Below are 12250 nucleotides of genomic sequence, written 5' to 3' on the forward strand. Positions count from 1 at the left end.
GTACTGTATTAAGGGACTCAGCAAAGAAACCGATATAATGCCTTGTAACTTGAACAGAAAGCGGCTCCCGGTATGCCTACGAGCTGTAGCTGACAGCTGCAGGGCTGGCTCTGCGTACCCACTGCCTGAAACGCTGTAAGTTCGCCTATGCAAGAACCAGCTTTCAAGAGAGCCGCCTGAAGTGCAGACAGCCTTCGTGAGCCTTTCTCCTCCAGAGCTGTGGCAAAGAAAGCGTGCACGCTACAGCGTGGGTGCGTGCAGCATGCACGAGCAAAAGCGGCCAAGTCCAGTGCCCTCGCTGGGCTTCCCTTTCGTGCGGACAAGGTGAGGTGAAGAACGAAGCCGCAGAGCAGCGGGCTTGCGTGTGCAGTGCAGCGAGTCGCAGAAGTCCAGCAAGGGCTCGTTCACAAGCCGAGCCGGCTGAGGGCGTCCTCGCTTCTGCGAAAGGGAAGGCGGAGCCGTAGCACTTCACCCCGCAGCGTGGAGACAGGCACTTTGCTAGTCCTTCAGCCTTGCAGAGTCCCTGCAGCTAGAGCTCAGCCAGGAGCAGGCGTCAAAGCAGAAGGCCTTCCTAAAGCACCCCTTCTCCGAGCAGCCTCCGGAAAGGGCTCATCCCGCTGCGGCTCTGCGCCTTTCTTCGAATGCAGACGCCCGGCACACTTGGCTCAGCGAGAGCTGCGTGGGCAGCTTGGACTCAGCGAAAGCCAAAGGGTGTCCTTGGAGCTCGAGCTTGTTGGGGAGGATGAAAGTTTGGGAAGAAAGTTTCACAGCTATGTAGGCTTGGCAGAAAGATGTGTGAATGTAGAAACTTAGCATGAGGTAGGAATGGAAGGAGGTTTTGATGGAGAGGAAAAGGTGTTCTGCTGAAACACTGATCGCTGACTAAGTGAGAAGGCAAAGGCTGGAAGATGGAGTTGGAAGGAGATTTTCTTTGATGATTAGGACAACGGTATGTGACTCCAAACGAACACCTGTCTTTCCCCACGTAAATGAGTCTCAAGAAGGGCATAAGGGAATAGAACACATGTTTTGACCAAAAAGAGAGCTCTCGCAGGCAAACAAGAAATGTCGATGGAGCAAGAAGAAGAAGAAGGAAGGAGGAAGGAGGGGGGGTCTGAGAATTCTCCGTGGTAAGCTTAAATTGTAAGTTGCTTACTCTTGCGATTGGAGAAGAATGACTAGAATTCGGCAATGGTAGTAGTCATGATAGGCTACAGGCAAATGTCAAGGTATCACTGTGTATGGTGCTTGTTGCTTGTACTGTATTAAGGGACTCAGCAAAGAAACCGATATAATGCCTTGTAACTTGAACAGAAAGCGGCTCCCGGTATGCCTACGAGCTGTAGCTGACAGCTGCAGGGCTGGCTCTGCGTACCCACTGCCTGAAACGCTGTAAGTTCGCCTGTGCAAGAACCAGCTTTCAAGAGAGCCGCCTGAAGTGCAGACAGCCTTCGTGAGCCTTTCTCCTCCAGAGCTGTGGCAAAGAAAGCGTGCACGCTACAGCGTGGGTGCGTGCAGCATGCATGAGCAAAAGCGGCCAAGTCCAGTGCCCTCACTGGGCTTCCCTTTCGTGCGGACAAGGTGAGGCGAAGAACGAAGCCGCAGAGCAGCGGGCTTGCGTGTGCAGTGCAGCGAGTCGCAGAAGTCCAGCAAGGGCTCGTTCACAAGCCGAGCCGGCTGAGGGCGTCCTCGCTTCTGCGAAAGGGAAGGCGGAGCCGTAGCACTTCACCCCGCAGCGTGGAGACAGGCACTTTGCTAGTCCTTCAGCCTTGCAGAGTCCCTGCAGCTAGAGCTCAGCCAGGAGCAGGCGTCAAAGCAGAAGGCCTTCCTAAAGCACCCCTTCTCCGAGCAGCCTCCGGAAAGGGCTCATCCCGCTGCGGCTCTGCGCCTTTCTTCGAATGCAGACGCCCGGCACACTTGGCTCAGCGAGAGCTGCGTGGGCAGCTTGGACTCAGCGAAAGCCAAAGGGTGTCCTTGGAGCTCGAGCTTGTTGGGGAGGATGAAAGTTTGGGAAGAAAGTTTCACAGCTATGTAGGCTTGGCAGAAAGATGTGTGAATGTAGAAACTTAGCATGAGGTAGGAATGGAAGGAGGTTTTGATGGAGAGGAAAAGGTGTTCTGCTGAAACACTGATCGCTGACTAAGTGAGAAGGCAAAGGCTGGAAGATGGAGTTGGAAGGAGATTTTCTTTGATGATTAGGACAACGGTATGTGACTCCAAACGAGCACCTGTTTTTCCCCACGTAAATGAGTCTCAAGAAGGGCATAAGGGAATAGAACACATGTTTTGACCAAAAAGAGAGCTCTCGCAGGCAAACAAGAAATGTCGATGGAGCAAGAAGAAGAAGAAGAAGGAAGGAGGGGGGGTCTGAGAATTCTCCGTGGTAAGCTTAAATTGTAAGTTGCTTACTCTTGCGATTGGAGAAGAATGACTAGAATTCGGCAATGGTAGTAGTCATGATAGGCTACAGGCAAATGTCAAGGTATCACTGTGTATGGTGCTTGTTGCTTGTACTGTATTAAGGGACTCAGCAAAGAAAGCGATATAATGCCTTGTAACTTGAACAGAAAGCGGCTCCCGGTATGCCTACGAGCTGTAGCTGACAGCTGCAGGGCTGGCTCTGCGTACCCACTGCCTGAAAGGCTGTAAGTTCGCCTATGCAAGAACCAGCTTTCAAGAGAGCCGCCTGAAGTGCAGACAGCCTTCGTGAGCCTTTCTCCTCCAGAGCTGTGGCAAAGAAAGCGTGCACGCTACAGCGTGGGTGCGTGCAGCATGCACGAGCAAAAGCGGCCAAGTCCAGTGCCCTCGCTGGGCTTCCCTTTCGTGCGGACAAGGTGAGGCGAAGAACGAAGCCGCAGAGCAGCGGGCTTGCGTGTGCAGTGCAGCGAGTCGCAGAAGTCCAGCAAGGGCTCGTTCACAAGCCGAGCCGGCTGAGGGCGTCCTCGCTTCTGCGAAAGGGAAGGCGGAGCCGTAGCACTTCACCCCGCAGCGTGGAGACAGGCACTTTGCTAGTCCTTCAGCCTTGCAGAGTCCCTGCAGCTAGAGCTCAGCCAGGAGCAGGCGTCAAAGCAGAAGGCCTTCCTAAAGCACCCCTTCTCCGAGCAGCCTCCGGAAAGGGCTCATCCCGCTGCGGCTCTGCGCCTTTCTTCGAATGCAGACGCCCGGCACACTTGGCTCAGCGAGAGCTGCGTGGGCAGCTTGGACTCAGCGAAAGCCAAAGGGTGTCCTTGGAGCTCGAGCTTGTTGGGGAGGATGAAAGTTTGGGAAGAAAGTTTCACAGCTATGTAGGCTTGGCAGAAAGATGTGTGAATGTAGAAACTTAGCATGAGGTAGGAATGGAAGGAGGTTTTGATGGAGAGGAAAAGGTGTTCTGCTGAAACACTGATCGCTGACTAAGTGAGAAGGCAAAGGCTGGAAGATGGAGTTGGAAGGAGATTTTCTTTGATGATTAGGACAACGGTATGTGACTCCAAACGAACACCTGTCTTTCCCCACGTAAATGAGTCTCAAGAAGGGCATAAGGGAATAGAACACATGTTTTGACCAAAAAGAGAGCTCTCGCAGGCAAACAAGAAATGTCGATGGAGCAAGAAGAAGAAGAAGGAAGGAGGAAGGAGGGGGGGTCTGAGAATTCTCCGTGGTAAGCTTAAATTGTAAGTTGCTTACTCTTGCGATTGGAGAAGAATGACTAGAATTCGGCAATGGTAGTAGTCATGATAGGCTACAGGCAAATGTCAAGGTATCACTGTGTATGGTGCTTGTTGCTTGTACTGTATTAAGGGACTCAGCAAAGAAAGCGATATAATGCCTTGTAACTTGAACAGAAAGCGGCTCCCGGTATGCCTACGAGCTGTAGCTGACAGCTGCAGGGCTGGCTCTGCGTACCCACTGCCTGAAACGCTGTAAGTTCGCCTATGCAAGAACCAGCTTTCAAGAGAGCCGCCTGAAGTGCAGACAGCCTTCGTGAGCCTTTCTCCTCCAGAGCTGTGGCAAAGAAAGCGTGCACGCTACAGCGTGGGTGCGTGCAGCATGCACGAGCAAAAGTGGCCAAGTCCAGTGCCCTCGCTGGGCTTCCCTTTCGTGCGGACAAGGTGAGGCGAAGAACGAAGCCGCAGAGCAGCGGGCTTGCGTGTGCAGTGCAGCGAGTCGCAGAAGTCCAGCAAGGGCTCGTTCACAAGCCGAGCCGGCTGAGGGCGTCCTCGCTTCTGCGAAAGGGAAGGCGGAGCCGTAGCACTTCACCCCGCAGCGTGGAGACAGGCACTTTGCTAGTCCTTCAGCCTTGCAGAGTCCCTGCAGCTAGAGCTCAGCCAGGAGCAGGCGTCAAAGCAGAAGGCCTTCCTAAAGCACCCCTTCTCCGAGCAGCCTCCGGAAAGGGCTCATCCCGCTGCGGCTCTGCGCCTTTCTTCGAATGCAGACGCCCGGCACACTTGGCTCAGCGAGAGCTGCGTGGGCAGCTTGGACTCAGCGAAAGCCAAAGGGTGTCCTTGGAGCTCGAGCTTGTTGAGGAGGATGAAAGTTTGGGAAGAAAGTTTCACAGCTATGTAGGCTTGGCAGAAAGATGTGTGAATGTAGAAACTTAGCATGAGGTAGGAATGGAAGGAGGTTTTGATGGAGAGGAAAAGGTGTTCTGCTGAAACACTGATCGCTGACTAAGTGAGAAGGCAAAGGCTGGAAGATGGAGTTGGAAGGAGATTTTCTTTGATGATTAGGACAACGGTATGTGACTCCAAACGAGCACCTGTTTTTCCCCACGTAAATGAGTCTCAAGAAGGGCATAAGGGAATAGAACACATGTTTTGACCAAAAAGAGAGCTCTCGCAGGCAAACAAGAAATGTCGATGGAGCAAGAAGAAGAAGAAGGAAGGAGGGGGGGTCTGAGAATTCTCCGTGGTAAGCTTAAATTGTAAGTTGCTTACTCTTGCGATTGGAGAAGAATGACTAGAATTCGGCAATGGTAGTAGTCATGATAGGCTACAGGCAAATGTCAAGGTATCACTGTGTATGGTGCTTGTTGCTTGTACTGTATTAAGGGACTCAGCAAAGAAACCGATATAATGCCTTGTAACTTGAACAGAAAGCGGCTCCCGGTATGCCTACGAGCTGTAGCTGACAGCTGCAGGGCTGGCTCTGCGTACCCACTGCCTGAAACGCTGTAAGTTCGCCTATGCAAGAACCAGCTTTCAAGAGAGCCGCCTGAAGTGCAGACAGCCTTCGTGAGCCTTTCTCCTCCAGAGCTGTGGCAAAGAAAGCGTGCACGCTACAGCGTGGGTGCGTGCAGCATGCACGAGCAAAAGCGGCCAAGTCCAGTGCCCTCACTGGGCTTCCCTTTCGTGCGGACAAGGTGAGGCGAAGAACGAAGCCGCAGAGCAGCGGGCTTGCGTGTGCAGTGCAGCGAGTCGCAGAAGTCCAGCAAGGGCTCGTTCACAAGCCGAGCCGGCTGAGGGCGTCCTCGCTTCTGCGAAAGGGAAGGCGGAGCCGTAGCACTTCACCCCGCAGCGTGGAGACAGGCACTTTGCTAGTCCTTCAGCCTTGCAGAGTCCCTGCAGCTAGAGCTCAGCCAGGAGCAGGCGTCAAAGCAGAAGGCCTTCCTAAAGCACCCCTTCTCCGAGCAGCCTCCGGAAAGGGCTCATCCCGCTGCGGCTCTGCGCCTTTCTTCGAATGCAGACGCCCGGCACACTTGGCTCAGCGAGAGCTGCGTGGGCAGCTTGGACTCAGTGAAAGCCAAAGGGTGTCCTTGGAGCTCGAGCTTGTTGGGGAGGATGAAAGTTTGGGAAGAAAGTTTCACAGCTATGTAGGCTTGGCAGAAAGATGTGTGAATGTAGAAACTTAGCATGAGGTAGGAATGGAAGGAGGTTTTGATGGAGAGGAAAAGGTGTTCTGCTGAAACACTGATCGCTGACTAAGTGAGAAGGCAAAGGCTGGAAGATGGAGTTGGAAGGAGATTTTCTTTGATGATTAGGACAACGGTATGTGACTCCAAACGAGCACCTGTTTTTCCCCACGTAAATGAGTCTCAAGAAGGGCATAAGGGAATAGAACACATGTTTTGACCAAAAAGAGAGCTCTCGCAGGCAAACAAGAAATGTCGATGGAGCAAGAAGAAGAAGAAGGAAGGAGGAAGGAGGGGGGGTCTGAGAATTCTCCGTGGTAAGCTTAAATTGTAAGTTGCTTACTCTTGCGATTGGAGAAGAATGACTAGAATTCGGCAATGGTAGTAGTCATGATAGGCTACAGGCAAATGTCAAGGTATCACTGTGTATGGTGCTTGTTGCTTGTACTGTATTAAGGGACTCAGCAAAGAAAGCGATATAATGCCTTGTAACTTGAACAGAAAGCGGCTCCCGGTATGCCTACGAGCTGTAGCTGACAGCTGCAGGGCTGGCTCTGCGTACCCACTGCCTGAAAGGCTGTAAGTTCGCCTATGCAAGAACCAGCTTTCAAGAGAGCCGCCTGAAGTGCAGACAGCCTTCGTGAGCCTTTCTCCTCCAGAGCTGTGGCAAAGAAAGCGTGCACGCTACAGCGTGGGTGCGTGCAGCATGCACGAGCAAAAGCGGCCAAGTCCAGTGCCCTCGCTGGGCTTCCCTTTCGTGCGGACAAGGTGAGGCGAAGAACGAAGCTGCAGAGCAGCGGGCTTGCGTGTGCAGTGCAGCGAGTCGCAGAAGTCCAGCAAGGGCTCGTTCACAAGCCGAGCCGGCTGAGGGCGTCCTCGCTTCTGCGAAAGGGAAGGCGGAGCCGTAGCACTTCACCCCGCAGCGTGGAGACAGGCACTTTGCTAGTCCTTCAGCCTTGCAGAGTCCCTGCAGCTAGAGCTCAGCCAGGAGCAGGCGTCAAAGCAGAAGGCCTTCCTAAAGCACCCCTTCTCCGAGCAGCCTCCGGAAAGGGCTCATCCCGCTGCGGCTCTGCGCCTTTCTTCGAATGCAGACGCCCGGCACACTTGGCTCAGCGAGAGCTGCGTGGGCAGCTTGGACTCAGCGAAAGCCAAAGGGTGTCCTTGGAGCTCGAGCTTGTTGGGGAGGATGAAAGTTTGGGAAGAAAGTTTCACAGCTATGTAGGCTTGGCAGAAAGATGTGTGAATGTAGAAACTTAGCATGAGGTAGGAATGGAAGGAGGTTTTGATGGAGAGGAAAAGGTGTTCTGCTGAAACACTGATCGCTGACTAAGTGAGAAGGCAAAGGCTGGAAGATGGAGTTGGAAGGAGATTTTCTTTGATGATTAGGACAACGGTATGTGACTCCAAACGAACACCTGTCTTTCCCCACGTAAATGAGTCTCAAGAAGGGCATAAGGGAATAGAACACATGTTTTGACCAAAAAGAGAGCTCTCGCAGGCAAACAAGAAATGTCGATGGAGCAAGAAGAAGAAGAAGGAAGGAGGAAGGAGGGGGGGTCTGAGAATTCTCCGTGGTAAGCTTAAATTGTAAGTTGCTTACTCTTGCGATTGGAGAAGAATGACTAGAATTCGGCAATGGTAGTAGTCATGATAGGCTACAGGCAAATGTCAAGGTATCACTGTGTATGGTGCTTGTTGCTTGTACTGTATTAAGGGACTCAGCAAAGAAACCGATATAATGCCTTGTAACTTGAACAGAAAGCGGCTCCCGGTATGCCTACGAGCTGTAGCTGACAGCTGCAGGGCTGGCTCTGCGTACCCACTGCCTGAAACGCTGTAAGTTCGCCTATGCAAGAACCAGCTTTCAAGAGAGCCGCCTGAAGTGCAGACAGCCTTCGTGAGCCTTTCTCCTCCAGAGCTGTGGCAAAGAAAGCGTGCACGCTACAGCGTGGGTGCGTGCAGCATGCACGAGCAAAAGCGGCCAAGTCCAGTGCCCTCGCTGGGCTTCCCTTTCGTGCGGACAAGGTGAGGCGAAGAACGAAGCCGCAGAGCAGCGGGCTTGCGTGTGCAGTGCAGCGAGTCGCAGAAGTCCAGCAAGGGCTCGTTCACAAGCCGAGCCGGCTGAGGGCGTCCTCGCTTCTGCGAAAGGGAAGGCGGAGCCGTAGCACTTCACCCCGCAGCGTGGAGACAGGCACTTTGCTAGTCCTTCAGCCTTGCAGAGTCCCTGCAGCTAGAGCTCAGCCAGGAGCAGGCGTCAAAGCAGAAGGCCTTCCTAAAGCACCCCTTCTCCGAGCAGCCTCCGGAAAGGGCTCATCCCGCTGCGGCTCTGCGCCTTTCTTCGAATGCAGACGCCCGGCACACTTGGCTCAGCGAGAGCTGCGTGGGCAGCTTGGACTCAGCGAAAGCCAAAGGGTGTCCTTGGAGCTCGAGCTTGTTGAGGAGGATGAAAGTTTGGGAAGAAAGTTTCACAGCTATGTAGGCTTGGCAGAAAGATGTGTGAATGTAGAAACTTAGCATGAGGTAGGAATGGAAGGAGGTTTTGATGGAGAGGAAAAGGTGTTCTGCTGAAACACTGATCGCTGACTAAGTGAGAAGGCAAAGGCTGGAAGATGGAGTTGGAAGGAGATTTTCTTTGATGATTAGGACAACGGTATGTGACTCCAAACGAGCACCTGTTTTTCCCCACGTAAATGAGTCTCAAGAAGGGCATAAGGGAATAGAACACATGTTTTGACCAAAAAGAGAGCTCTTGCAGGCAAACAAGAAATGTCGATGGAGCAAGAAGAAGAAGAAGGAAGGAGGAAGGAGGGGGGGTCTGAGAATTCTCCGTGGTAAGCTTAAATTGTAAGTTGCTTACTCTTGCGATTGGAGAAGAATGACTAGAATTCGGCAATGGTAGTAGTCATGATAGGCTACAGGCAAATGTCAAGGTATCACTGTGTATGGTGCTTGTTGCTTGTACTGTATTAAGGGACTCAGCAAAGAAAGCGATATAATGCCTTGTAACTTGAACAGAAAGCGGCTCCCGGTATGCCTACGAGCTGTAGCTGACAGCTGCAGGGCTGGCTCTGCGTACCCACTGCCTGAAAGGCTGTAAGTTCGCCTATGCAAGAACCAGCTTTCAAGAGAGCCGCCTGAAGTGCAGACAGCCTTTGTGAGCCTTTCTCCTCCAGAGCTGTGGCAAAGAAAGCGTGCACGCTACAGCGTGGGTGCGTGCAGCATGCACGAGCAAAAGCGGCCAAGTCCAGTGCCCTCGCTGGGCTTCCCTTTCGTGCGGACAAGGTGAGGCGAAGAACGAAGCCGCAGAGCAGCGGGCTTGCGTGTGCAGTGCAGCGAGTCGCAGAAGTCCAGCAAGGGCTCATTCACAAGCCGAGCCGGCTGAGGGCGTCCTCGCTTCTGCGAAAGGGAAGGCGGAGCCGTAGCACTTCACCCCGCAGCGTGGAGACAGGCACTTTGCTAGTCCTTCAGCCTTGCAGAGTCCCTGCAGCTAGAGCTCAGCCAGGAGCAGGCGTCAAAGCAGAAGGCCTTCCTAAAGCACCCCTTCTCCGAGCAGCCTCCGGAAAGGGCTCATCCCGCTGCGGCTCTGCGCCTTTCTTCGAATGCAGACGCCCGGCACACTTGGCTCAGCGAGAGCTGCGTGGGCAGCATGGACTCAGCGAAAGCCAAAGGGTGTCCTTGGAGCTCGAGCTTGTTGGGGAGGATGAAAGTTTGGGAAGAAAGTTTCACAGCTATGTAGGCTTGGCAGAAAGATGTATGAATGTAGAAACTTAGCATGAGGTAGGAATGGAAGGAGGTTTTGATGGAGAGGAAAAGGTGTTCTGCTGAAACACTGATCGCTGACTAAGTGAGAAGGCAAAGGCTGGAAGATGGAGTTGGAAGGAGATTTTCTTTGATGATTAGGACAACGGTATGTGACTCCAAACGAGCACCTGTTTTTCCCCACGTAAATGAGTCTCAAGAAGGGCATAAGGGAATAGAACACATGTTTTGACCAAAAAGAGAGCTCTCGCAGGCAAACAAGAAATGTCGATGGAGCAAGAAGAAGAAGAAGGAAGGAGGGGGGGTCTGAGAATTCTCCGTGGTAAGCTTAAATTGTAAGTTGCTTACTCTTGCGATTGGAGAAGAATGACTAGAATTCGGCAATGGTAGTAGTCATGATAGGCTACAGGCAAATGTCAAGGTATCACTGTGTATGGTGCTTGTTGCTTGTACTGTATTAAGGGACTCAGCAAAGAAAGCGATATAATGCCTTGTAACTTGAACAGAAAGCGGCTCCCGGTATGCCTACGAGCTGTAGCTGACAGCTGCAGGGCTGGCTCTGCGTACCCACTGCCTGAAAGGCTGTAAGTTCGCCTATGCAAGAACCAGCTTTCAAGAGAGCCGCCTGAAGTGCAGACAGCCTTCGTGAGCCTTTCTCCTCCAGAGCTGTGGCAAAGAAAGCGTGCACGCTACAGCGTGGGTGCGTGCAGCATGCACGAGCAAAAGCGGCCAAGTCCAGTGCCCTCACTGGGCTTCCCTTTCGTGCGGACAAGGTGAGGCGAAGAACGAAGCCGCAGAGCAGCGGGCTTGCGTGTGCAGTGCAGCGAGTCGCAGAAGTCCAGCAAGGGCTCGTTCACAAGCCGAGCCGGCTGAGGGCGTCCTCGCTTCTGCGAAAGGGAAGGCGGAGCCGTAGCACTTCACCCCGCAGCGTGGAGACAGGCACTTTGCTAGTCCTTCAGCCTTGCAGAGTCCCTGCAGCTAGAGCTCAGCCAGGAGCAGGCGTCAAAGCAGAAGGCCTTCCTAAAGCACCCCTTCTCCGAGCAGCCTCCGGAAAGGGCTCATCCCGCTGCGGCTCTGCGCCTTTCTTCGAATGCAGACGCCCGGCACACTTGGCTCAGCGAGAGCTGCGTGGGCAGCTTGGACTCAGCGAAAGCCAAAGGGTGTCCTTGGAGCTCGAGCTTGTTGGGGAGGATGAAAGTTTGGGAAGAAAGTTTCACAGCTATGTAGGCTTGGCAGAAAGATGTGTGAATGTAGAAACTTAGCATGAGGTAGGAATGGAAGGAGGTTTTGATGGAGAGGAAAAGGTGTTCTGCTGAAACACTGATCGCTGACTAAGTGAGAAGGCAAAGGCTGGAAGATGGAGTTGGAAGGAGATTTTCTTTGATGATTAGGACAACGGTATGTGACTCCAAACGAGCACCTGTTTTTCCCCACGTAAATGAGTCTCAAGAAGGGCATAAGGGAATAGAACACATGTTTTGACCAAAAAGAGAGCTCTCGCAGGCAAACAAGAAATGTCGATGGAGCAAGAAGAAGAAGAAGGAAGGAGGAAGGAGGGGGGGTCTGAGAATTCTCCGTGGTAAGCTTAAATTGTAAGTTGCTTACTCTTGCGATTGGAGAAGAATGACTAGAATTCGGCAATGGTAGTAGTCATGATAGGCTACAGGCAAATGTCAAGGTATCACTGTGTATGGTGCTTGTTGCTTGTACTGTATTAAGGGACTCAGCAAAGAAAGCGATATAATGCCTTGTAACTTGAACAGAAAGCGGCTCCCGGTATGCCTACGAGCTGTAGCTGACAGCTGCAGGGCTGGCTCTGCGTACCCACTGCCTGAAACGCTGTAAGTTCGCCTATGCAAGAACCAGCTTTCAAGAGAGCCGCCTGAAGTGCAGACAGCCTTCGTGAGCCTTTCTCCTCCAGAGCTGTGGCAAAGAAAGCGTGCACGCTACAGCGTGGGTGCGTGCAGCATGCACGAGCAAAAGCGGCCAAGTCCAGTGCCCTCGCTGGGCTTCCCTTTCGTGCGGACAAGGTGAGGCGAAGAACGAAGCCGCAGAGCAGCGGGCTTGCGTGTGCAGTGCAGCGAGTCGCAGAAGTCCAGCAAGGGCTCGTTCACAAGCCGAGCCGGCTGAGGGCGTCCTCGCTTCTGCGAAAGGGAAGGCGGAGCCGTAGCACTTCACCCCGCAGCGTGGAGACAGGCACTTTGCTAGTCCTTCAGCCTTGCAGAGTCCCTGCAGCTAGAGCTCAGCCAGGAGCAGGCGTCAAAGCAGAAGGCCTTCCTAAAGCACCCCTTCTCCGAGCAGCCTCCGGAAAGGGCTCATCCCGCTGCGGCTCTGCGCCTTTCTTCGAATGCAGACGCCCGGCACACTTGGCTCAGCGAGAGCTGCGTGGGCAGCTTGGACTCAGCGAAAGCCAAAGGGTGTCCTTGGAGCTCGAGCTTGTTGGGGAGGATGAAAGTTTGGGAAGAAAGTTTCACAGCTATGTAGGCTTGGCAGAAAGATGTGTGAATGTAGAAACTTAGCATGAGGTAGGAATGGAAGGAGGTTTTGATGGAGAGGAAAAGGTGTTCTGCTGAAACACTGATCGCTGACTAAGTGAGAAGGCAAAGGCTGGAAGATGGAGTTGGAAGGAGATTTTCTTTGATGATTAGGACAACGGTATGT

The sequence above is a fragment of the Coloeus monedula genome (genome assembly GCF_965178545.1).
Source record: "Coloeus monedula genome assembly, chromosome: 17".
Classification (NCBI taxonomy): Eukaryota; Metazoa; Chordata; class Aves; order Passeriformes; family Corvidae; genus Coloeus; species Coloeus monedula.